Below are 24196 nucleotides of genomic sequence, written 5' to 3' on the forward strand. Positions count from 1 at the left end.
AAGCAGAGGCATCGGAACGGGATGGGGGGGGGGGGCAAGGGGGCAGCTTGACCCCCCAAACATGATGGAGGCCATTGGCGTTTCTATAATGGGTACAATGTGTGCAGTGCACACGGTCCCCTGGGTCTATGGGGGCCCACACCGCACCCATCTAAATACTTGCCAAATCACCGCCAAAATGGCCGCCGTGCATGCGCGGTAGCCAAATGGGTCTCCGGCTCATGGCGGGCACCATGTTTCCGGAGACCTGCGCATGCGCAGTAGACTCCGGCACATTGTCGGAGTCTACAGCGCCGTTCAGAGGAGGGGGCCCACCCAGAGGTGCACACAGGCCCCCTCCTCTGTAGAAACGCCCCTGATGGAGGCGCTGGTGCGAGGGAGCGCTTACTTCTGTATCGGACATCCCTGTGGGTGACTTGAACTTTAAAAGCAGTGTGCTGCCTCAGGCAGTGTGTGGTGTCCCTTCTGTACTAGCCGGCGGTCTCTTCACTAGTGATACAGATGTATTACTGGGAGGAGGAGTGGCTGTGGCCCCGGAATGCCACACCTCCTCCCAGTAATGCACCACCAGTGAAGAGACAGCTGGAGGCTAGTACAGAAGGGACACCACACACTGCCTGAGGCAGCACACTGCTTTTAAAGTTCAAGCCACCCACAGAGATGTCCGCTGTCCAATGCAGAAGTAAGCACTCATGGGGGGAGGGGAGGGTACATGGAGAGGAGAACGGCACCGCAGCAGGGGCGCCAGAATGATATTCTGACTTGCCCCCCCCCAGCGTGAAATAATTCTGGCGCCCCTGACCATAAGTCACTGTTTTCCTGTTTTGATTATGTGCATATGTACTCTGTAATTGGGCGCTGCGGAACCCTTGTGGTGCCATATAAATAAAAGAAGATAATAAATAATAATAAAAAGTGTCAATTTTAACACTTGTGAAGTTCTGGGTTCAGTTTTCTATGAATCGGATTGGCCTTATTCATTTAACATTTTATTTGCAGTAAGTAGCCAGTCTGCAGACACCCTTCTGTGTCAGGTCAGTGGCATTTGCTGGTGTAAAGTGTTGCTTGGTCAGTTTTAAAAGATCTTTACAATAACTAATTAAACTAATTGACTGTGTAGCATGCTGGGATAATTGATTGTATAGAGCATTACATATCACCAAGTGAAAACTGATTGATGTTCAAGAATCCTTGAAGCGCAGTGATTCACAGATGAAGTTCAGATGTGCAGTAACTCAGTGACCTGACATTTGCCTTTCATTATTAGTCTAATTTGCACAGGATTGATCACAGTTAATTGCTGATTAGTAACTGATTAGTTATTATGGGTTAAGGCACATGTGCAATGCATTAGTAAATATCTTGCAGCAATTAAAACCAGACAAGAATTAACATGATAAACTTAATAAAATATTTACTTTTTTAATAATGGTGTTCATTTGTGAGTTTAATCTTAAGAGATTTGCATCAATGTATCTTTACACATTTATTATGGATGGATTAAGGCTTTGGGTTGAAGGGGAGACACTTACCACAGGGTATCCCTATTGTCTAAATCAGGGATTCCCAACCACGGTCCTCAAGGCAAACTAATACCGCTTTCACATCGCAAACCCTGCTTTTAAAACGTTTCTTAAAACGGATCTGAGCAGTTAAACCCCCTTCACATTGCATGTTGTTACCGGTATATTACCGTTTTATTACCGTTTTGGTACCTTTCACACTGGACCCGTTTCACCCATAGAAAACAGTGGTTGTCATTGTAAATGAACTTTTCTGGCCCACACATTATTAATAATTATTCATTATTAATTAATTATTAATAATTTGGCTAGTCGTATGATGGAACCCAGCAACTTCAAGCATCTTTACAATGTTTTTGAAGATTACCGCATCCTTCACTGTCCCAGTGATTTGTCTACATATTTCTTCATCCCCTCTGATCCTAAGCAGCTCCCTAACCTCCTCATCACTCCAATTTGCCATTTTAAACTGTATTCTGTTTCTGTATAATAAAATGCTTCTTCACTCTCGTGTGTTTCCTCCAGTTTATTTCCTGCTTCTGCCTGGTGACATCACGCATGGAGACAGCCTACCACCTTCTGTGGGTTGGAAATACTGTTCCTGAGCCTTTCACTTTGCACAATGAAACGGGTCTGAACCGTGTAGGACCCTGCTTTTTACCCGTTTTAAAATACCAGTATTCTGTAACCAGTAAATTCAATGTGGCGCTTTCAGACCGCAGCTAGACCCGTTTTGGAAGGCTTAAAAACCGTCAATTTACCGGGTTATAGCTGCGGTGTGAAAGGGGTATAACAGTCCAGGTTTTAAAGATAGCCATACTTGAGAACAGTATCTTAGTTATTTTTTTAATTATCTGTGCTCAAGCATGGATATCACTAAAACCTCGACTGTGCCTTGAGGACCGAGGTTGGGAAACATTGGTCTAAATGATGAGAATGGTGTAATTTTATATTAGACAATGAGCCTAATTCACAGTTGATCGCAGCAGCAAATTTGTTAGCAGTTGGGCAAAACCATGTACACTGCAGGGGGGGGGGGGGGGGGGGGGGGCAGATGTAACATGTGCAGAGAGAGTTAGATTTGGGTGGGGTGTGTTCAAACTGAAATCTAAATTGCAGTGTCAAAATAAAGCAGCCAGTATTTACCCTGCACAGAACAATATAACCCACCCAAATCTGCATCTCTCTGCATATGTTACATCTGCCACACCTGCATTGCACATGGTTTTGTCCAACTGCTAACAAATTTGCCGCTGCGATCAACTCTGACTTACCCCCAAAGAGAGAGTTAGTTAGTTTGTTAGTTAGTTGTAGACTTAGCATACTATCCCTTTAAATCGGGACACTCAGGAATAACACAGGTTCTGTGGTTGGCTGACTTCAAGCCTGCAATCACCTGGTTTCAATCAGCCACCCGAACCTACTGTATGTAATCCATGAGTTTCCAGGTTTAAAAGGATAGTATGGTAAGTCCAATTAGTTAGTTAGTTAGTTAGTTAGTTAGTTAGTTAGTTAGTTGGTGTTAAATATTTAAGAGGCTATCAGTCCAGTTCATCATGAAATAAATATTTAACACATACATGTATGACAGTGCAAAATTAACAGAGAGACACTCATAGGGTCACACACACACACACACACACACACACACACACACACACACACACACACACGTATATCCAAGCTCACTCACACCTCTTGCCTACTGCTAGTCTAACTGTAATTAATAGTCTGTGGCTGTAGAGAGAAATGACATGACCAGATGATTGGGGAGGTGTGGGCAAATCATAGGGATTGACCATGTCCACTTACAAACCTCAAATAAATGAAAATGACTACAGTACGTGTGCGCTGAGGAGGGGGCATTATTCCCCATACAGCTGGCTCGGGCACCTGTTGGGCCACTTAAATAAGCCCAGCCAGAGTTGTACTGGCCCACCGGGGTACAGGGGAAATCCCCACTATGCCCCACTGCCTGGGGGCCCTCCTCCTCTAGGGATCAGGTTCTAGACTGTGCACTTCAATTCTACATTATACATATGTTACCTGATACTGAGGACTATGGTGTATTCTCTACAGTACATTGCTGTCATTAATCTGCTACATTATCCTGCATGCACTAGCATTATTTACCCAGACCAGGTACTCTCTGATGGTTCACCAAACCTCTGTGGTGGCTGGCCACACCCCCTTTGGAGGCTGGCCACACCTCTAAGCATGGACCCCTACCACTACATACCCCAGTCCTGAGAAATCAGTGCCTATTCCACCCTTCACTGCGCCCTACTGAAAGATCATTACCCTCTGCATATATCTGTGTATTCTTCCCTATGCTATTATTTGGCAGATTGTTACCTTTGCATTGCCGTTTCTGAACTTCATTACTTTATGTAACATTTTTAAGATTCCTTCTACATGCAGTCATATCCCTGTCCCTACCCGGTTGTTCCCTTCTATGATCTCAGCACAGTTATCTGCAATATTCTCCCACAGGTCTTGATTGAGACGTAGATGTGGAAGCGCTCACAGCCGCGTCTACTGGTGATCTCCCCATCCGCCACTTTATGCAAATGCCACTGCAAAGTCCTTTCCTTGTGTACATCCGTGTGGCTGAATGTGCAAGGACTGGACTCACTGGGCCTAATTCTGACTTGATCGCAGCAGCACATTTGTTAGCAGTTGGGCAAAACCATGTGCACTGCAGGGAGGCAGATATAACATGTGCAGAGAGAGTTAGATTTGGGTGTGGTGTGTTCAATCTGCAATCTAAATTGCAGTGTAAAAATAAAGCAGCCAGTATTTACCCTGCACAGAAACAAAATAACCCACCCAAATCTAACTCTCTGCACATGTTATATCTGCCCCACCTGCAGTGCACATGGTTTTGCCCAACTGCTAACAAACTAACTGCTGCGATCAACTCAGAATTACCCCCACTGTCAGTGTCCATATTAGGGTTGCCAATCCCGGGATCGGAATTGGCGGTATCCCAGGATTTAGGTCTAAAATTGGCCAGGATTCAATCCCGGCATTGGAGCTTCCAATTCCGTGAATTTCGGTATTAGAAAGCCCCCTTGTTTTTTAAATGGCGGGCAGCATTTAGCGTCCTCAGGAGGCTCAGACGCTGCCCAGTTCCCTCCTCCCGGCCCCCTCCGCCCCCAGCTGTGTGCACTGCGCAGCATGACGTGAAGTCAGAGGTCACGCTGCGCAGTCTGATGTCAGCCTCCCACGCTGCCCGGACTGCACCACGCCGCCCACCGCCTGCAGCAACTGAACCCACCCACCCACCCGGTTGGTGAGTAGTTCTGTGGGCTGGGTGGGTCCTGCAAGGGGGGAGGCACTGAAGATTTTAATTTTACAATCTTCAACCCAATCCCTGGGTATCCCGAGTTTCAGACATGATGCCTTTGCCCAAAAGCTGATAATCATCCCTTTTTGCAACTCGGATAATTCGACCCTTTTACCAGTGACAGCAACGAATGATACGTGTGCAGACAGCCTATCACACACCTTATATACCCACCTAAGCCAGCACGCTACACATGACGTACTTCATGGGCTACGCGCTGCCGACGTCACATGTAGGAGGTGGTCATAATAATGTGACGTGACCGTGTATAAATGGTCAAACATGAAAACAATTTTTAGATTATTTTAGAATTATTTGTTTTATTCTTTATTTTCAATATAAAATATTACTTCTCTGCAGATTTGCATTAATGTAAGTAGAGATTACCATACTGATAGATCTGCCAAAGCAGAATGAAGAATCGTCTATTGATGTGCACACGACTTTACCTCGCAATAATATTCTAATTATCTCTCAGACATTAAAGTACATTTATTGATTCAAGATGGATGAGCTTCTCCAAACATAATATTCTCTAGAAAAAAAATTATCATTCAGTTTTTGTTTCCAAATTATTCCTCCAAAATTTTAACTGTTGCATAACAGAATTAGAGAGTTACGTATTTTGCTTAATTTTATGTTTTTAGAGAATGAGTTATGGGACTTGTGGCCCACAGGGGTACAGAGCCCACTCCTTCCTCTAGGGATCAGGTTCCAGACTGTGCACTTGTATTATACATGGTAGATATGTTGCATTACACTGCACAAGACATCTGAGTATTTCAATCCTCTGTGGAGGCTTGCCACACCCCTTTGTAGGCTGACCACACCCTTAAGTATGGGCCCCTTTCACTGCATCCCCCCGGTGGGCCCTTCATGCCCCAGTCTGACACTGCATTGTATCATTGGGGGCAATGTGGTCCTTTCATGGCAATAATAAAAAAATTGCTGGGTATTTAACAAAACTACCCCGCCAGGACAATTTTCCCATAGAAGGGGATGCAGTTAATATAGCGGCTGTTGGGATCCTGGTGTTCAGGATACCGCCACCGGAATCCCGATAGCCGGTCAAATGCTGGTGGTCTAAATCCGGAGGGCGGCCCCGTGTTCCCACTCAGGTGGTGGGTCCACGCCACCACCCGAGTGGGAATATAACCTGTGGCAAAGCGCAGTGAGCTCATGAGGGGACTCGTTGCCTCGCAGCCGGGATTCCAGTTGACAAGATGCCGCTGATACTACTGACAGCTGGCATCCTGTCAGCCAGTATTACATATGTATTCCTATAAGAAGACTGCTTCAAAGAAGAGGTAAGAAATACAATATTACTGCCAGCACTGGCACTGTCCATGCATGGCCTCCGGACGCAATATCATTTTGCGATACCAGATACAGGGGAAGCATCAAGTTTGCTGGAGAGGGATCAAAGATCCCTCTCTGGCAATGCGCTCTGCATAGGTTAGAAAATGCTATTAACGATAGGTCCCCATAGTAAATTGTTTCAGATGTGTCCTCTTACAGCGTTTCTGCAGAAGGCAACATAGCGTGGCCTGCCACAGCCTCCAGCTGAGCCACATAAAAAGCTATGGGTAGCGGGAGCACAGTTTCCCGCTACTCCCGCTAATGGACCACCGTCAGCTCCCTTGTGCAGTTATGGGTAGAGTGAGTATCGTACCCCACTTCTTCTGCCGGCTCTTCTAACATATACTGGCCCAGATTTATCAAGCCTTGGAGAGTGATAAATAGCACGGTGATAACGTACCCACCAACCAGATCCTAACTGTCATTTCTCTATCGTCCTAGTGGATGCTGGGGTTCCTGAAAGGACCATGGAGAATAGCGGCTCCGCAGGAGACAGGGCACAAAAAGTAAAGCTTTAGGATCAGGTGGTGTGCACTGGCTCCTCCCCCTATGACCCTCCTCCAAGCCAGTTAGATTTTTGTGCCCCGCCGAGAAGGGTGCAATCTAGGTGGCTCTCCTAAAGAGCTGCTTAGGAAAGTTTAGCTTAGGTTTTTTATTTTACAGTGAGTCCTGCTGGCAACAGGATCACTGCAACGAGGGACTTAGGGGAGAAGAAGTGAACTCACCTGCGTGCAGGATGGATTGGCTTCTTGGCTACTGGACATCAGCTCCAGAGGGACGATCACAGGTACAGCCTGGATGGTCACCGGAGCCTTGCCGCCGGCCCCCTTGCAGATGCTGAAGTAAGAAGAGGTCCAGAATCGGCGGCAGAAGACTCCTCAGTCTTCTAAAGGTAGCGCACAGCACTGCAGCTGTGCGCCATTTTCCTCTCAGCACACTTCACACGGCAGTCACTGAGGGTGCAGGGCGCTGGGAGGGGGGCGCCCTGGGAGGCAAATGAATACCTATTTTGGCTAAAAATACCTCACATATAGCCTCCGGAGGCTATATGGAGATATTTAACCCCTGCCAGAATCCGTTAAGAGCGGGAGACGAGGCCGCCGAAAAAGGGGCGGGGCCTATCTCCTCAGCACACAGCGCCATTTTCCCTCACAGAAAGGCTGGAGGGAAGGCTCCCAGGCTCTCCCCTGCACTGCACTACAGAAACAGGGTTAAAACAGAGAGGGGGGGCACTAATTTGGCGATATGCTTATATATATATTAAGATGCTATAAGGGAAAACACTTATATAAGGTTGTCCCTATATAATTATAGCGTTTTTGGTGTGTGCTGGCAAACTCTCCCTCTGTCTCTCCAAAGGGCTAGTGGGTCCTGTCCTCTATCAGAGCATTCCCTGTGTGTGTGCTGTGTGTCGGTACGTGTGTGTCGACAGGTAGGAGGACGATGTTGGTGAGGAGGCGGAGCAATTGCCTGTAATGGTGATGTCACTCTCTAGGGAGTCGACACCGGAATGGATGGCTTATTTAGGAAATTACGTGATAATGTCAACACGCTGCAAGGTCGGTTGACGACATGAGACGGCCGACAAACAATTAGTACGGTCCAGACGTCTCAAAAACACCGTCAAGGGTTTTAAAACGCCCGTTTACTTTAGTCGGTCGACACAGACACAGACAGGGACACTGAATCCAGTGTCGACAGTGAATAAACAAACGTATTCCTTATTAGGGCCACACGTTAAAGGCAATGAAGGAGGTGTTACGTATTTCTGATACTACAAGTACCACAAAAGAGGGTATTATGTGGGATGTGAAAAAACTACCATAGTTTTTCCTGAATCAGATAAATTAAATAAAGTGTGTGATGATGCGTGGGTTCCCCCCGATAGAAAATTATGGGCGGTATACCCTTTCCCGCCAGAAGTTAGGGCGCGTTGGGAAACACCCCTTAAGGTGGATAAGGCGCTCACACGCTTATCAAAACAAGTGGCGGTACCGTCTATAGATAGGGCCGTCCTCAAGGACCAGCTGACAAGGCTGGAAAATATAATAAAAGTATATACACACATACTGGTGTTATACTGCGGCCAGCGATCGCCTCAGCCTGGATGTGCAGAGCTAGGGTGGCTTGGTCGGATTCCCTGACTAAAAATATTGATACCCTTGACAGGGACAGTATTTTATTGACTATAGAGCATTTCTATATATGCGAGATGCACAGAGGGATATTTGCACTCTGGCATCATGAATAAACGCGATGTCCATAACTGCCAGAAGATGTTATGGACACGACAGTGGTCAGGTGATGCAGATTCCAAACGGCACAGTATGGCCGTATAAAGGAAGAGGACTTGTTTGGGGTCGGTCCATCGGACCTGGTGGTCACGGCAACTGCTGGAAAATCCACCGTTTTTTACCCTAAGTCACATCTCTGCAGAAAAAGACACCGTCTTTTCAGCCTCAGTCCTCTCGTCCCTATAAGATCATATCTGCCCAGGGATAGAGGAAAGGGAAGAAGACTGCAGCAGGCAGCCCATTCCCAGGAACAGAAGCGTTCCACCGCGTCTGACAAGTTCTCAGCATGGCGCTGAGACCGTACAGGACCCCTGGATCCTACAAGTAGTATTCCGGGGGTACAGATGGGAATGTCGAGACGTTTCCCCTTCGCAGGCTCCTGAAGTCTGCTTTACCAAGTCTCCCTCCGACAAGGAGGTAGTATGGGAAAAAATTCACAAGCTGTATTCCCAGCAGGTGATAATTAAATTACCCCTCCTACTACAGAAAAGGGGTATTATTCCACACTATATTGTGGTACTGAAGCCAGAAGGCTAGGTGAGACTTATTCTAAAAAATTTTTTTGAACACTTACAATAGAGATGAGCGCCGGAAATTTTTCGGGTTTTGTGTTTTGGTTTTGGGTTCGGTTCCGCGGCCGTGTTTTGGGTTCGACCGCGTTTTGGCAAAACCTCACCGAATTTTTTTTGTCGGATTCGGGTGTGTTTTGGATTCGGGTGTTTTTTTCAAAAAACCCTAAAAAACAGCTTAAATCATAGAATTTGGGGGTAATTTTGATCCCAAAGTATTATTAACCTCAAAAAACATAATTTACACTCATTTTCAGCCTATTCTGAACACATCACACCTCACAATATTATTTTTAGTCCTAAAATTTGCACCGAGGTCGCTGTGTGAGTAAGATAAGCGACCCTAGTGGCCGACACAAACACCGGGCCCATCTAGGAGTGGCACTGCAGTGTCACGCAGGATGTCCCTTCCAAAAAACCCTCCCCAAACAGCACATGACGCAAAGAAAAAAAGAGGCGCAATGAGGTAGCTGTGTGAGTAAGATTAGCGACCCTAGTGGCCGACACAAACACCGGGCCCATCTAGGAGTGGCACTGCAGTGTCACGCAGGATGTCCCTTCCAAAAAACCCTCCCCAAACAGCACATGACGCAAAGAAAAAAAGAGGCGCAATGAGGTAGCTGACTGGGTGAGAAAGATAAGCGACCCTAGTGGCCGACACAAACACCGGGCCCATCTAGGAGTGGCACTGCAGTGTCACGCAGGATGGCCCTTCCAAAAAACCCTCCCCAAACAGCACATGACGCAAAGAAAAAAAGAGGCGCAATGAGGTAGCTGACTGTGTGAGTAAGATTAGCGACCCTAGTGGCCGACACAAACACCGGGCACATCTAGGAGTGGCACTGCAGTGTCACGCAGGATGTCCCTTCCAAAAAACCCTCCCCAAACAGCACATGACGCAAAGAAAAAAAGAGGCGCAATGAGGTAGCTGTGTGAGTAAGATTAGCGACCCTAGTGGCCGACACAAACACCGGGCCCATCTAGGAGTGGCACTGCAGTGTCACGCAGGATGTCCCTTCCAAAAAACCCTCCCCAATCAGCACATGATGCAAAGAAAAAGAAAAGAAAAAAGAGGTGCAAGATGGAATTATCCTTGGGCCCTCCCACCCACCCTTATGTTGTATAAACAAAACAGGACATGCACACTTTAACCAACCCATCATTTCAGTGACAGGGTCTGCCACACGACTGTGACTGATATGACGGGTTGGTTTGGACCCCCCCCAAAAAAGAAGCAATTAATCTCTCCTTGCACAAACTGGCTCTACAGAGGCAAGATGTCCACCTCATCTTCACCCTCCGATATATCACCGTGTACATCCCCCTCCTCACAGATTATCAATTCGTCCCCACTGGAATCCACCATCTCAGCTCCCTGTGTACTTTGTGGAGGCAATTGCTGCTGGTCAATGTCTCCGCGGAGGAATTGATTATAATTCATTTTAATGAACATCATCTTCTCCACATTTTCTGGATGTAACCTCGTACGCCGATTGCTGACAAGGTGAGCGGCGGCACTAAACACTCTTTCGGAGTACACACTTGTGGGAGGGCAACTTAGGTAGAATAAAGCCAGTTTGTGCAAGGGCCTCCAAATTGCCTCTTTTTCCTGCCAGTATAAGTACGGACTGTGTGACGTGCCTACTTGGATGCGGTCACTCATATAATCCTCCACCATTCTATCAATGTTGAGAGAATCATATGCAGTGACAGTAGACGACATGTCCGTAATCGTTGTCAGGTCCTTCAGTCCGGACCAGATGTCAGCATCAGCAGTCGCTCCAGACTGCCCTGCATCACCGCCAGCGGGTGGGCTCGGAATTCTGAGCCTTTTCCTCGCACCCCCAGTTGCGGGAGAATGTGAAGGAGGAGATGTTGACAGGTCGCGTTCCGCTTGACTTGACAATTTTGTCACCAGCAGGTCTTTCAACCCCAGCAGACCTGTGTCTGCCGGAAAGAGAGATCCAAGGTAGGCTTTAAATCTAGGATCGAGCACGGTGGCCAAAATGTAGTGCTCTGATTTCAACAGATTGACCACCCGTGAATCCTTGTTAAGCGAATTAAGGGCTGCATCCACAAGTCCCACATGCCTAGCGGAATCGCTCCCTTTTAGCTCCTTCTTCAATGCCTCCAGCTTCTTCTGCAAAAGCCTGATGAGGGGAATGACCTGACTCAGGCTGGCAGTGTCTGAACTGACTTCACGTGTGGCAAGTTCAAAGGGCATCAGAACCTTGCACAACGTTGAAATCATTCTCCACTGCACTTGAGACAGGTGCATTCCACCTACTATATCGTGCTCAATTGTATAGGCTTGAATGGCCTTTTGCTGCTCCTCCAACCTCTGAAGCATATAGAGGGTTGAATTCCACCTCGTTACCACTTCTTGCTTCAGATGATGGCAGGGCAGGTTCAGTAGTTTTTGGTGGTGCTCCAGTTTTCTGTACGTGGTGCCTGTACGCCGAAAGTGTCCCGCAATTCTTCTGGCCACCGACAGCATCTCTTGCACGCCCCTGTCGTTTTTTAAAGAATTCTGCACCACCAAATTCAAGGTATGTGCAAAACATGGGACGTGCTGGAATTGGCCCAGATTTAATGCACACACAATATTGCTGGCGTTGTCCGATGCCACAAATCCACAGGAGAGTCCAATTGGGGTAAGCCATTCCGCGATGATCTTCCTCAGTTGCCGTAAGAGGTTTTCAGCTGTGTGCGTATTCTGGAAAGCGGTGATACAAAGCGTAGCCTGCCTAGGAAAGAGTTGGCGTTTGCGAGATGCTGCTACTGGTGCCGCCGCTGCTGTTCTTGCGGCGGGAGTCCATACATCTACCCAGTGGGCTGTCACAGTCATATAGTCCTGACCCTGCCCTGCTCCACTTGTCCACATGTCCGTGGTTAAGTGGACATTGGGTACAGCTGCATTTTTTAGGACACTGGTGACTCTTTTTCTGAGGTCTGTGTACATTTTCGGTATCGCCTGCCTAGAGAAATGGAACCTAGATGGTATTTGGTACCGGGGACACAGTACCTCCAACAAGTCTCTAGTTGGCTCTGCAGTAATGATGGATACCGGAACCACGTTTCTCACCACCCAGGATGCCAAGGCCTCAGTTATCCGCTTTGCAGTAGGATGACGCTGTGATATTTCATCTTCCTCGCAAAGGACTGTTGAACAGTCAATTGCTTACTGGAAGTAGTACAAGTGGGCTTACGACTTCCCCTCTGGGATGACCATCGACTCCCAGCGGCAACAACAGCAGCGACAGCAGCAGTAGGCGTTACACGCAAGGATGCATCGGAGGAATCCCAGGCAGGAGAGGACTCGTCAGACTTGCCAGTGACATGGCCTGCAGGACTATTGGCATTCCTGGGGAAGGAGGAAATTGACACTGAGGGAGTTGGTGGGGTGGTTTGCGTGAGCTTGGTTACAAGAGGAAGGGATTTACTGGTCAGTGGACTGCTTCCGCTGTCACCCAAAGTTTTTGAACTTGTCACTGACTTATTATGAATGCGCTGCAGGTGACGTATAAGGGAGGATGTTCCGAGGTGGTTAACGTCCTTACCCCTACTTATTACAGCTTGACAAAGGGAACACACGGCTTGACACCTGTTGTCCGCATTTCTGGTGAAATACCTCCACACCGAAGAGCTGATTTTTTTGGTATTTTCACCTGGCATGTCAACGGCCATATTCCTCCCACGGACAACAGGTGTCTCCCCGGGTGCCTGACTTAAACAAACCACCTCACCATCAGAATCCTCCTGGTCAATTTCCTCCCCAGCGCCAGCAACACCCATATCCTCCTCATCCTGGTGTACTTCAACACTGACATCTTCAATCTGACTATCAGGAACTGGACTGCGGGTGCTCCTTCCAGCACTTGCAGGGGGCGTGCAAATGGTGGAAGGCGCATGCTCTTCACGTCCAGTGTTGGGAAGGTCAGGCATCGCAAACGACACAATTGGACTCTCCTTGTGGATTTGGGATTTCAAAGAACGCACAGTTCTTTGCGGTGCTTTTGCCAGCTTGAGTCTTTTCAGTTTTCTAGCGAGAGGCTGAGTGCTTCCATCCTCATGTGAAGCTGAACCACTAGCCATGAACATAGGCCAGGGCCTCAGCCGTTCCTTGCCACTCCGTGTGGTAAATGGCATATTGGCAAGTTTACGCTTCTCCTCCGACAATTTTATTTTAGGTTTTGGAGTCCTTTTTTTTCTGATATTTGGTGTTTTGGATTTGACATGCTCTGTACTATGACATTGGGCATCGGCCTTGGCAGACGACGTTGCTGGCATTTCATCGTCTCGGCCATGACTAGTGGCAGCAGCTTCAGCACGAGGTGGAAGTGGATCTTGATCTTTCCCTAATTTTGGAACCTCAACTTTTTTGTTCTCCATATTTTATAGGCAGAACTAAAAGGCACCTCAGGTAAACAATGGAGATGGATGGATTGGATACTAGTATACAATTATGGACGGACTGCCACGGTTAGGTGGTATAAAAAAACCACGGTTAGGTGGTATATATTATAATAATAATACAATTATGGATGGACGGACTGCCTGCCGACTGCCGACACAGAGGTAGCCACAGCCGTGAACTACCGCACTGTACACTGGTTGATAAAGAGATAGTAGTATACTCGTAACAACTAGTATGACACTATGACGACGGTATAAAGAATGGAAAAAAAACCACGGTTAGGTGGTATATATTATAATAATAATACAATTATGGATGGACGGACTGCCTGCCGACTGCCGACACAGAGGTAGCCACAGCCGTGAACTACCGCACTGTACACTGGTTGATAAAGAGATAGTAGTATACTCGTAACAACTAGTATGACACTATGACGACGGTATAAAGAATGGAAAAAAAACCACGGTTAGGTGGTATATATTATAATAATAATACAATTATGGATGGACGGACTGCCTGCCGACTGCCGACACAGAGGTAGCCACAGCCGTGAACTACCGCACTGTACACTGGTTGATAAAGAGATAGTAGTATACTCGTAACAACTAGTATGACACTATGACGACGGTATAAAGAATGAAAAAAAAACCACGGTTAGGTGGTATATATTATAATAATAATACAATTATGGATGGACGGACTGCCTGCCGACTGCCGACACAGAGGTAGCCACAGCCGTGAACTACCGCACTGTACACTGGTTGATAAAGAGATAGTAGTATACTCGTAACAACTAGTATGACACTATGACGGTATAAAGAATGAAAAAAAAACCACGGTTAGGTGGTATATATTATAATAATAATACAATTATGGATGGACGGACTGCCTGCCGACTGCCGACACAGAGGTAGCCACAGCCGTGAACTACCGCACTGTACACTGGTTGATAAAGAGATAGTAGTATACTCGTAACAACTAGTATGACACTATGACGGTATAAAGAATGAAAAAAAAACCACGGTTAGGTGGTATATATTATAATAATAATACAATTATGGATGGACGGACTGCCTGCCGACTGCCGACACAGAGGTAGCCACAGCCGTGAACTACCGCACTGTACACTGGTTGATAAAGAGATAGTAGTATACTCGTAACAACTAGTATGACACTATGACGACGGTATAAAGAAAGAAAAAAAAATACCACGGTTAGGTGGTATATATTGTAATACAATTATGGATGGACGGACTGCCTGCCGAGTTCCGACTGCCGACACAGAGGTAGCCACAGCCGTGAACTACCGCACTGTACTGTGTCTGCTGCTAATATAGACTGGTTGATAAAGAGATAGTATACAATACATACAACAATATACTACTATACTGGTGGTCAGGCACTGGTCACCACTAGTCACACTGGCAGTGGCACTCCTGCAGCAAAAGTGTGCACTGTTTAATTTTAAATTAATATAATATTATGTACTCCTGGGGGCTCCTGCTATAACAACCTGCAGTGCTCCCCAGTCTCCCCCACAATTATTATAAGCTTTGCCTTTTATACATTGATGTGCAGCACACTGGGCTGAGCTGAGTGCACACAGACTGAGTCACACTGTGTGACTGGCTGCTGCTGTGTATCGTTTTTTTTCAGGCAGAGAACGGATATAGCAGAGAACGGATATATTAAAATAAATAAAAGTTAACTAACAACAACTGCACTGGTCACTGTGGTAAACTCTGTCTGACTCTGCACAATCTCTCTCTCTCTTCTAATCTAATTTCTAATGGAGAGGACGCCAGCCACGTCCTCTCCCTATCAATCTCAATGCACGTGTGAAAATGGCGGCGACGCGCGGCTCCTTATATAGAATCCGAGTCTCGCGAGAATCCGACAGCGTCATGATGACGTTCGGGCGCGCTCGGGTTAACCGAGCAAGGCGGGAGGATCCGAGTCTGCTCGGACCCGTGAAAAAAACATGAAGTTCGTGCGGGTTCGGTTTCAGAGAAACCGAACCCGCTCATCTCTAACTTACAAAGGTTCAAATTAAGATGAAGTCACTCAGAGCAGTGATAACGAACCAGGAAGAAGGGGACTATATAGTGTCCCGGGACATCAGGGATGCTTACCTCTATGTCCCAAATTTGCCCTTCTCACTAAGGGTACCTCAGGTTCGTGGTGCAGAACTGTCACTATCAGTTTCAGACGCTGCCGTTTGGATTGTCCACGGCACCCCGGGGTCTTTACCAAGGTAATGGCCGAATTGATGATTCTTCTTCGAAGAAAAGGCGTCTTAATTATCCCTTACTTGGACGATCTCCTGATAGGGGCATAGTCCAGGGAACAGTTGGAGGTCGGAGTAGCACTATCTCGGATACTGCTACAATCAGCACGGGTGGATTCTAAATATTCCAAAATCGCAGCTGATCCCGACGACACGTCTGCTGTGCCTAGGGATGATTCTGGACACAGTCCAGAAAAAGGTGTTTCTCCCGGAAGAGAAAGCCAGGGAGTTATCCGAGCAAGTCAGGAACCTCCTAAAAACAGTGCATCACTGCACAAGGGTCCTGGTAAAAATGGTGGCTTCCTACGAAGCAATTCCATTCGGCAGATTTCACGTAAGAACTTTTCAGTGGGATCTGCTGGACAAATGGTCCGGATCGCATCTTCAGATGCATCAGCGGATAACCCAATATCCAAGGACAAGGGTGTCTCTCCTGTGGTGGTTATAGAGTGCTCATCTTCTAGAGGGCCGCAGATTCGGCATTCAGGATTGGATGCTGGTAACCACGGAGCCCCGCCTGAGAGGCTGGGGAGCAGTCACACAAGGGAAAAATTTCCAGGGAGTGTGATCAAGTATGGAGACTTTTTCTCCACATAAATATACTGGAGCTAAGGGTAAATTTATAATGCTCTAAGCTTAGCAAGACCTCTGCTTCAAGGTCAGCCGGTATTGATCCAGTGGGAAAAACATCACGGCAGTCGCCCACGTAAACAGACAGGGCGACACAAGAAGCAGGAGGGCAATGGCAGAAACTGCAAGGACTTTTCGCTGGGCGGAAAATCATGTGATAACACTGTCAGCAGTTTTTCATCCCGGGAATGGAAACTGGGAAGCAGACTTCCTCAGCACGACCTCCACCCGGGAGAGTGGAAACTTCATTGAGAAGTTTTTTCCACATGATTGTAAACCGTTGGGAAATACCAAAGGTGGACATGATGGCGTCCCGTCTGAACAAAAAACGGGACAGGTATTGCGCCAGGTCAAGAGACCCTCAGGCATTAGATGTGGACGTTCTGGTAACACCGTGGGTGTACCAGTCGGTGTATGTGTTCCCTCCTCTGCTTCTCATACCTAAGGTGCTGAGAATTATAAGACGTAGAGGAGTAAGAACTATACTCATGGCTCCGGATTGGCCAAGAAGGACTTGGTACCCGGAACTTCAAGAGATGCTTACAGAGGTCTTATGGCCTCTGCCGCTAAGAAGGGACTTGCTCAGCAAGTACCATGTCTGTTCCAAGACTTACCGCAGCTGCGTTTGTCGGCATGGCGATGGAAAGCCGGATCCTAAGGGAAAAAAGGCATTCCGGAAGAGGTCATTCCTACCCTGGTCAAAGCCAGAAAGGAGGTGACCGCACAACATTATCACCACGTGTGGCGAAAATATGTTGCGTGGTGTGAGGCCAGGAAGGCCCCACAAAGAAATTTCAACTCGGTCGTTTCCTGCATTTCCTGCAAACAGGAGTGTCTATGGGCCTCAAATTGGGGTCCATTAAGGTTCAAATTCGGCCCTGTAAATTTTCTTCCAGAAGGAATTGGCTTCAGTTCCTGAAGTCCAGAAGTTTGTCAAGGGAGTATTGCATATACAAACCCCTTTTTTGTGCCTCCAGTGGCACTGTGGGATCTCAACGTAGTTCTGGGATTCCTCAAATCACATTGGTTTAAAACCAGTCAAATATGTGGATTTGAAGCATCTCACATAAAAAGTGACCATGCTCTTGGCCCTGGCCTGGACCAGGCGAGTGTCAAATTGGTGGTTTTTTTCTCAAAAAAGCCCATATCTGTTTGTCCATTCGGACAGGGCAGAGCTGCGGACTCGTCCCCAGTTCTCTCCCTAAGGTGGTGTCAGTGTTTCACCTGAACCAGCTTATTGTGGTGCCTTGCACCTACTAGGGACTTGGAGGACTCCAAGTTGCTAGAAGTTGTCAGGGCCCTGAAAATATGTTCCAGGACAGCTGGAGTCAGAAAATCTGACTCGCTGTTTATACTGTATGCACCCAACAAGTTGGGTGCGCCTGCTTCTAAGCAGTCGATTGCTCGTTGGATTTGTAACACAATTCAACTTGCACATTCTGAGGCAGGCCTGCCACAGTCTAAATCGGTTAAGGCCCATTCCACAAGGAAGGTGGGCTCATCTTGGGCGGCTGCCCGAGAGGTCTCGGCATTACTACTCTGCCGAGCAGCTACGTGGTCAGGGGAGAACACGTTTGTAAAATTCTACAAATTTGATATCCTGGCAAAAGAGGACCTGGAGTTCTCTCATTCGGTGCTGCAGAGTCATCCGCACTCTCCCGCCCGTTTGGGAGCTTTGGTATAATCCCCATGGTCCTTTCAGGAACCCCAGCATCCACTAGGACGATAGAGAAAATAAGAATTTACTTACCGATAATTCTATTTCTCGGAGTCCGTAGTGGATGCTGGGCGCCCATCCCAAGTGCGGATTATCTGCAATACTTGTACATAGTTACAAAAATCGGGTTATTATTGTTGTGAGCCATCTTTTCAGAGGCTCCGCTGTTATCATACTGTTAACTGGGTTTAGATCACAAGTTGTACGGTGTGATTGGTGTGGCTGGTATGAGTCTTACCCGGGATTCAAAATTCCTCCCTTATTGTGTACGCTCGTCCGGGCACAGTACCTAACTGGCTTGGAGGAGGGTCATAGGGGGAGGAGCCAGTGCACACCACCTGATCCTAAAGCTTTACTTTTTGTGCCCTGTCTCCTGCGGAGCCGCTATTCTCCATGGTCCTTTCAGGAAACCCAGCATCCACTACGGACTCCGAGAAATAGAATTATCGGTAAGTAAATTCTTATTTTTTCAAACCCAGCCTGTAACATGTCAGTTAGGAGCTGATTGGCTGATACTTTATCACTGTGTATCACTCTCCAAGTCTTGATAAATGAGGGCCATAGTATGGCTTACAGGAGCGTACATACCATACGCTGTGCCACGACATTCAGCCAGCGATGTGAAAGCATTGCGGGAAAAGATGTAAGAGGACACTTCTGTAGTTTACTTAACAAAGGCAATACAGGTATCTGTTATATATCATGCGTAAGGTTCTACTGGAATTCCTGTTTGCTTTGCACATGATTTCAACTTTAATAAATAGGCCAGACCATAACCAGCGATGTGCGACTGGTGCCAAGGGGGCAGCACCATCAATGCCCTTGTGCCACCTATATTTAGCTTGCAGGGATCCTGGAAGTGTGTCCCGCAGCAATGACTGGCAACAGAAATCTAGGAGCCCAGTACACTCATTTTTAATATGGCCCCCCATCCCTTTACATAGGTACAGGACAGCTGGCGTGTGTCTTTTCTTACCTATATGTGGTTTCTCTGCTATGGAGAACTTCTGAAGAAATTACATCAGTCAGTATTCATATTCACTAAGCAACCACATGGTCTGCGAGACATCTATTTAATTGGGAATATAAACAATTTCATCATCATACAACAGAATTTAGAGTTGAGGACTTAAAGACTCCTCTTCCTTCTAATCATGAAAGTTGCTGGAAATCTTCAGTCCCAACCTCAGTGCCTCTCTAACTGTCGCATACCAGCATGTTTCTCCAGCAGGCTCACCTCCCTCCCCTCCTGTGTCTCTCCATAGCCTCATCCCATCCCCCTGTGTCTCTGCATAGCCTCATCCCATCCCTCTGTGTCTCTGCATAGCCTCATCCCATCCCTCTGTGTCTCTCCATGTCCTCATCCCATCCCTCGGTGTCTCTGCATAGCCTCATCCCATCCCCCTGTGTCTCTGCATAGCCTCATCCCATCCCCCTGTGTCTCACTCTCTGCTTAGCCTCATCCCATCCCTCTATGTCTCTCCATGTCCTCATCCCACCCACCTTTGTCTCTGCATAGCCTCATCCCATCCCCCTGTGTCTCTGCATAGCCTCATCCCACCCACCTTTGTCTCTGCATAGCCTCATCCCATCCCTCTGTCTCTCCATGTCCTCATCCCATCCCTCTGTGTCTCTGCATAGCCTCATCCCATCCCTCTGTGTCTCTGCATAGCCTCATCCTCCTGTGTCTCTGCATAGCCTCATCCCACCCCCCTTTGTCTCTGCATAGCCTCATACCATCCCTATGTGTCTCTCCATGGCCTCATCCCATCCCTCTGTGTCTCTCCATGGCCTCATCCCATCCCCCTGTGTCTCTCCATGGCCTCATCCCATCCCCCTGTGTCTCTCCATAGCCTCATCCCATCCCCCTGTGTCTCTACATAGCCTCATCCCATCCCCAGTGTCTCTCCATGGCCTAATCCGATCCCCTGTGTCTCTCCATAGCCTCATCCCATCCCCCTGTGTCTCTGCATAGCCTCATCCCATCCCCCTGTTTCTCTCCATGGCCTCATCACATCCCCCAGTGTCTCTCTATAGCCTCATTCCATCCCCCTGTGTCTCTACATAGCCTCATCCCATCCCTCTGTGTCTCTCCATGGCCTCATCACATTCCCTTGTGTCTCTCCATGGCCTCATCCCATCCCCCTGTGTCTCCCTATAGCCTCACCCCATCCCCCTGTGTCTCTCTATAGCCTCATCCTATCCCCCTGTGTCTCCATAGCTTCATCCCATCCCCCTGTGTCTCTCCATGGCCTCATCCCATCCCTCTGTGTCTCTCCATAGCTTCATCCCATCCCCCTGTGTCTCTCCATGGCCTCATCCCATCCCACTGTGTCTCTCCATGACCTCATCCCATCCCCCAGTGTCTCTCCATGGCCTCATCCCATCCCCCTGTGTCTCTACATAGCCTCATCCCATCCCTCTGTGTCTCTCCATGGACTCATCCCATCCCTCTGTGTCTCTCTATGGCCTCATCCCATCCCCTTGTGTCTCTCCATGGCCTTATCCCATCCCCCTGTGTCTCCCCATAGCCTCATCCCATCCCCCTGTGTCTCTCTATAGCCTCATCCTATCCCCCTGTGTCTCCATAGCTTTATCCCATCCCCCAGTGTCTCTGCATAGCCTCATCCCATCCCTCTGTGTCTCTGCATAGCCTCATCCCATCCCTCTGTGTCTCTCCATGTACTCATCCCATCCCTCTGTGTCTCTGCATAGTCTCATTCTATCCCCCTGTGTCTCCATAGCTTCATCCCATCCCTCTGTGTCTCTGCATAGCCTCATCCCATCCCCCTGTGTCTCTGCATAGCCTCATCCCATCCCCCTGTGTCTCTCCATAGCCTCATCCCATCCCCCTGTGTCTCTGCATAGCCTCATCCCATCCCCCTGTTTCTCTCCATGGCCTCATCCCATCCCTCTGTGTCTCTCTATAGCTTCATCCCATCCCCGTGTCTCTCCATAGCCTCATGCCATCCCCCTGTGTCTCTCCATAGCCTCATCCCATCCTCCTGTGTCTCTGCATAGCCTCATCCCATCCCCCTGTTTCTCTCCATGGCCTCATCCCATCCCTCTGTGTCTCTCTATAGCTTCATCCCATGCCCGTGTCTCTCCATAGCCTCATCCCATCCCCTTGTGTCTCTCTAGCATACTCAGCCTTGCCATTCACATGTCTCTCCATAGCTTCAGCTTCCCCAATGTCTCTCCATAGCCTCATCCCATCCCCCTGTGTCTCTGCATAGCCTCATCCCATCCCCCTGTTTCTCTCCATGGCCTCATCCCATCCCTCTGTGTCTCTCCTTGGCCTCATCCCATGCCCCTGTGTCTCTCCATAGCCTCATCCCATCCCCTTGTGTCTCTCTAGCATACTCAGCCTTGCCATTCACATGTCTCTCCATAGCTTCAGCTTCCCCAATGTCTCTCCATAGCCTCATCCCATCCCCCTGTGTCTCTTCATAGCCTCATCCCATCCCCCTGTGTCTCTCTAGCATCCTCAGCTTCCCCCATGTCTCTCCATAGTGTCAGCTTCCCCTCTTCCAGTGTTTTCATCAGCAGCCTCACCTTCCTACCCTGTATCTTATGTGTGCTCCTCTTTATGGCAGTGGTTGCAGGCTCCTCACTCCTCTATTCTTCAGTGCATAGACGTCATGACATCACGCATGCTGCACAAAAAGAAAACCTTTATTGTCCCAGGTGATGACAGTGAATGGGTGTACACAGCAATATTGCCACTGTCATCATCATCATCATCATCATCATCATCTTACAACAAAGGTGATATCTTGTTCATGTCTTCATGAAGATTATTGTGGTGCCCCAGCCTTTTCCACAATTTTTCTCTCCAACAGTCTCTTCCCAACATGTCTCTCCAGCAGCCTCATCTCCCCCTTCTGTTTCTCTCCATAGCATCAGTCGCCTCTGTGTTTCTGCAGCAGCCTCACTGCCCCACTTTTTATCTCCATAGCCTCAACATACTACTTGTGTTGCTCCAGCGGTGCAGGTAAGGGGCTCAGTCATAGTCACCAAACTGTCAGGGCATGGGAGGTGGGGGTGACAAAGTGAAGGATGCTGTGATCTGCTGCTGAGTCTGAGGATACAGTAATGATCATGATGCGGGACCATCGGTCATCTGAGTAATGCTTACACAGAATGACCACCACAGCTCCGTGGCCAAGGCCAGTAATTCTGCAATGAAAGAAGCTTGGCCTTGGCACTCCCACAAAACAGAGGCAATCTAGAGATGTGCGGCGGACAATTTTCGGGTTTTGTGTTTTGGTTTTGGATCTGCATCCCTGCTCATATTTTGGATCTGAATTGGTTTTGGTTTTGGATCTGGATGACTTTTGATAAAAACAGCTAAAATTACAGAATTTGGGGGCAATTTTGATCCTACGGTATTATTAACCCCAATAACATTCATTTCCACTCATTTCCAGTCTATTCTGAACACCTCACACCTCACAATATTGTTTTTAGGCCAAAAGATTGCACCGAGATAGCTGGATGACTAAGCTAAGCGACACAAGTGTGCGGCACAAACACCTGGCCCATCTAGGAGTGGCAATGCTGTGGCAGACAGAATGGCAGTTTTAAAAACTAGGCCCCAAAGAGCACACAATGCAAAAAAAAAAAAAAAAAAGAGGTGCACCGAGGTCGCTGGATGTCTAAGCTAAGCGATACAAGTTGGCGGCACAAACACCTGGCCCATCTAGGAGTGGCACTGCAGTGGCAGTTTAAAAAAAAATAGGCCCAAAGAGCACATAATGCAAAGAAAAAAAAGAGGTGGAAAATGGAATTGTCTTGGGATCTCCCACTCCCACCCACCTTTATGTTGTTTAAACAGGATATGCACAGTTTAATAAACCCATCATTTCAGCGACAGGTGGTCCCCCTGGAAAAAGCTTTCCAAGTTCTCCAAATCATAGCTACAGTAGCTACAAACATACCATCTCCATATTTGATGACTTTTCACATTATGAGAAGAGGCAGGAGGAAGAGGACAGTGTCAAGAAGGTGATTAAAAATTAGAGAGGCACACGCAATCAGGAACACACAGGCTCCACTCTTATATTGATGTGGAACAGAAAGGACTTCAACCAAGCAAATATATAATCATTAATTACCACATTACTGGACAAATGGAAAAACTAGGGGCCAAAGCCTCCAAAATTGTACCCCTTTCTCCATTTTCAGGGATTAAAATAATCTCAGATTTAATGCTGGGATGCAAATAAACTCCTGTATACCACAGTATCAAGATTGGCTATAATCCCCTTCACGGAGTCTAGAGATTGTCAAAGTCAAAAATATTACATAGAGAGAACATACAAACCACACACACATTTAAGTCGCTATACTTGCAAATATGCGCAGCGAGCACAGCAATATATGGAAACACACGCATTTGCTCGGACATGGCACGGAGATGGATTCGGCGCTTGTTTCATACAGTACATGGTTATAATAATGTCAAGCACCAGACATCATGGAGATTTAGAATTGGCTGATGAATTGATGTCATGAATATGTATTATCTGAACAGAACCAGATGCGCCCATCATGTTTGGTATTGAAGCAAGCAGAATGATGTGTGGGTTAGTTTGATGCTGGTTGTGAAGTTGTGGGACATTGCAGCGGATAGATATGATTATATGTATAAAAGCTGAGATCACTTTGTTGAGAACAATGGATGATCAAGCCAACCTTTTACTAAGATTTTCAGGGCTGAACCTGATTAACATATACAAAGGAGAGAGAGAGACCCCTCCCCTAGGAACAGACACACAGGAGGATAGTTCCTGTCTGGGGGGGTTGGGGGTCAGTTTTGCTGGTGGCCTCAGAGAACAGATGTAATGAAGCTACACTCAGAACAAAGCTCCCAGAAGCATGGCTGGATCATCACCAGGCACCAAAGGCTAAGTATTGAATTCACATGGCTAGATAAGGAAATATAGACAGATTGCTTTCTGGTTTAAATAGGATATTGTAACTTGGTTGTGTGATTGTTGGGTGTTTGTGTGATAGATCTGGGAATCTGTGATGGTAGCTGGGACATTA

At 47.4% G+C, this 24196-nt stretch overlaps 1 long non-coding RNA gene across 2 annotated transcripts in view; it reads right to left on the reverse strand.

Moving 5' to 3' along the window:
* The window catches only part of LOC134987484 (uncharacterized), a 127692-nt gene that overhangs the window by 62411 nt on the left and 41085 nt on the right, over nucleotides 1-24196 (reverse strand). The gene's annotated exons all lie outside the window — the stretch shown is intronic.

This window comes from Pseudophryne corroboree, chromosome 2 (assembly GCF_028390025.1).
Source record: "Pseudophryne corroboree isolate aPseCor3 chromosome 2, aPseCor3.hap2, whole genome shotgun sequence".
In the NCBI taxonomy this organism is placed as follows: domain Eukaryota; kingdom Metazoa; phylum Chordata; class Amphibia; order Anura; family Myobatrachidae; genus Pseudophryne; species Pseudophryne corroboree.